The 3649-nt window shown below is 31.0% G+C and overlaps 1 pseudogene; it reads left to right on the forward strand.

Moving 5' to 3' along the window:
- The window catches only part of LOC106321013, a 7000-nt pseudogene extending 5004 nt beyond the window's left edge, over positions 1-1996 (forward strand).
- The last annotated feature ends 1653 nt before the right edge of the window (positions 1997-3649 follow it).

Below are 3649 nucleotides of genomic sequence, written 5' to 3' on the forward strand. Positions count from 1 at the left end.
TTTTTTTTCTTTCACGTTTTTTGTTGTTGGTGTGTTTAAAATGATGTTCAAACATCCATATTTATAGGAAAATTCGAATCTGGTAGTTGTAATTTTGCTATGAATTTACGACGAAAATTAATTAGGTGGGCAAAAAAAGCGTGTAACACCTATGAAGTTGGTGGATTCAAAAATTTCCTCGCTAAATACACGTAAACTATTCCCTCGTAAATACCACGCAAACTTTACGTCGTATTTACGAGGAAATAGTTTTTCCTCGTAAAATACTCGTAAAATTACATCCACTTTACGACGAAACAGTTTTGTCGTTACGTTACGAGGAAATAACGATGACTTTAGTTTTTCACGTAAATTCGTCGTAAACTCGACGCAAATTTACGAGGATTGTTTTTCCTCGTTAATTTTCGTCGTTAAGCATGTGTTTTCTTGTAGTGATTGTGCACTCGTTGTGTCTCTTGGCGCCATTTAACTATAAATGGGAAGCTTAACGGTTTGGTATGGTGCTCTTCGCGGTCGTTGAACTCAGCATCACATTCTCATACCATAGGAACTTAGCTCACCGAAGCTTCAAGCTCCCAAAATGGCTCGAATATCCTTTCGCTTACTCCGCTGTTTTCGCTCTTCAGGTAACAACCCCTTCATTGATAAGTGATTCTAATTATTATTACTTTTAAATAAAATGTAAAATTAACTAATTTCAACCAGCTAGCAAAAAAAAAAAAAAAAACTAATTTCAACCCAAAAAAAATTGTTTACTTTACAACATGAAAGTTATGTTTGCCAAAAGCATTTAAAATGGTTTAAAAGTGAGATACTGTAGATTGTTCAATATTTCTAATTACTCTCTCCATATTTAAATGATTGGTGTTTTAGATTTTACTTTTATATTTAAAAGTATGATATTTAGAATATAATGCACTTATTTTAAAACTAAAACATAAATTAAAATGTAAAAATATGAATGATAAAACTTTATAGATAAAACAAAATAATGTATTTAATTTTTTAATGTGTGAAAAACTTAAAACATCAATATTTCATATACAGAGAAATCATTACATTTATCGATATCAATTTTCTTTTTGATTCCTTTTGTGGAGTACTATGATAAGGAAAATGTATTATCAAACATCTTCAGGGGGGGTCCGATGGATTGGGTGAGCATACATAGGTTCCATCACCAGTTCACAGATACAAACCGTGACCCACATAGCCCTAAGGAAGGGTTTTTGTTCAGCCATGTCATGTGGATATTTGACACCTTCTATATAAAATATAAGGTAACATACACGTACAAAGATCTCATATCTTCTCTTACTATGTCGTTTGTAACATTGCGATTTATGTAACAGTGTGGTAGACGTAACAACGTGATGGACTTGAAGCGGCAATGGTTCTATAGGTTTCTACGAAAGACAATTTTTCTCCACGTCTTAATGTTTTGGACCGTTCTCTATCTCTACGGTGGTTTACCTTACCTTACATACGTCGGGGTAAATACATTTTGCAAACTATTTTGTAGGTATCAAAATGAAAATTGACAAACTCAATTCTAATAATTATATTCAATAACTTATGGTAGGGCGTTGCAACTGCGTTCGGGTACCATGTGACATGGCTCGTAAATTCGGCATGCCATATTTGGGGTTCAAGGTCGTGGAAGACTAAAGACACATCACGTAACGTTTGGTAATATAATTATCAAGACAATAATATTTTATATGTGAATATCTCAGTATCTTATTAGTCTTAAAAAATAAGAGATGAGCTGGTCTTTTAAATATAATGAAGGTGGCTAAGCTTGTTTACAATGGGAGAGAGTTGGCACAACAACCACCATGCGTTTGAATCATCGGCGAGGCAAGGCTTAGAGTGGTGGCAGATAGACATAACTTGGTACCTCATTCGACTAGTTGAGATTCTCGGATTAGCCACTGATGTGAAATTACCCTCAGAGTTCCAGAAACAAAAGATGTCTCTCACTTGTTCATCTTGATTTCAAAACATGATGAAATGCATGCACGAGAGATAATGTTAGAGGAGACTGAAGATTGTTTAATAGCTTTATTGGGTGTTTTTTGAAATAAGGAATGTTAGTCCAAGATTCCCTTGTCGTGATGTTAAAGATGTTTTGGATGCGTAGTCGAGACTATGCTCTCGGAGGAGAAAATATTGAGTTTTTCGATAAATGTTCTATATATTGAAGCCTATGATTTTTAGTGTTGGTTTAAAAATTTTAAACACATTCTACATTTGTAATAATGTATATTAAATTTATTTCATGGTACATGGACATCGTTTTATCTTTTTGTCAATTAATTTAGTAAAACTTCATAATTAATATTTCCTAAATTGGTGGACTAACCACGATAAAATCGCTATTTTCTAGAGAAACGGAGACAACAAAAGTTTCAAACCTCTTTGACCTTCATCATATGTTAGTGAATGATGTAACTATGCATTAAAAAAGTATTTTCTTAACCCTTATGAAAATATTGAATTTTCGGTAAATGTTCTATATACTGAAGCCTATCTTTAGTGTTGTTTTAAAATTTCTAAACACGTTCTACATTTGCAATAACGTATATTAAACTCTCTTTCATGGTACATGGGCATCGTTTTAATTTTTGTCAATTAATTTAGTAAAATTTCGTAATACTCCATAAATTGGTGGCCAAACCACAATAAAATCGTTATTCTCTAGAAAAACGGATACAACAAAGGTTTCAAACTCTTTGAACTTCATCATATGTTAGTGAAAGATGCAACTATGCATTAAAACAGTATTTTCATATTTTTTGATTTTTTCTCAAAATCTATGTGTTTTTGAATTTTTCGGTAAATGCTTTATATACTGAAGCATATGATCTTTAGGGTTGTTTTAAATATTCTAAACACATTCTATATTTGTATTAATGTATATTAAACTCTCTTTCTTGGTACAAGGTGATCGCTCTAATTTTTTGTCAATTAATTTAATAAAACTTCATAATACTTCATAAATTGGTGGACTAACCACTATAAAATCGCTATTCTCTAGAAAAATAGAGACAACAAAAATTTCAAACCTCTTTGACCTTCATCATATGTCAGTGAAAGATGCAACTATGCATTAAAAAAGTATTTTCTTAACCCTTATGAAAATATTGAATTTTCGGTAAATGTTCTATATACTGAAGCCTATCTTTAGTGTTGTTTTAAAATTTCTAAACACATTATACATTTTCAATAATGTATATTAAATTCTCTTTTATGGTACATGGAAATCGTTTTAATTTTTGTCAATTAATTTAGTAAAACTTCGCAATACTCCATAAATTGGTGGACTAACCACTATAAAATTGTTATTCTCTAGAAAAACGGATACAACAAAAGTTTCAAACCTCTTTGAACTTAATCATATGTTAGTGAAGGATGCAACTATGCATTAAAACAGTATTTTCATATTTTTGAATTTTTCTCAAAATCTATGTGCTAACCCATACGAAAATATTTATTTTTTCGGTAATTGTTCTATATACTGAAGAATATGATCTTCAGTGTTGTTTTAAAATTTCTAAACACATTCTACATCTGTATTAATGTATATTAAACTATGTTTCTTGGTACAAGGGGATCGTTCTATTTTTTGTCAATTAATTTAGTAAAA

This window comes from Brassica oleracea, unplaced genomic scaffold (assembly GCF_000695525.1).
Source record: "Brassica oleracea var. oleracea cultivar TO1000 unplaced genomic scaffold, BOL UnpScaffold01173, whole genome shotgun sequence".
Classification (NCBI taxonomy): Eukaryota; Viridiplantae; Streptophyta; class Magnoliopsida; order Brassicales; family Brassicaceae; genus Brassica; species Brassica oleracea.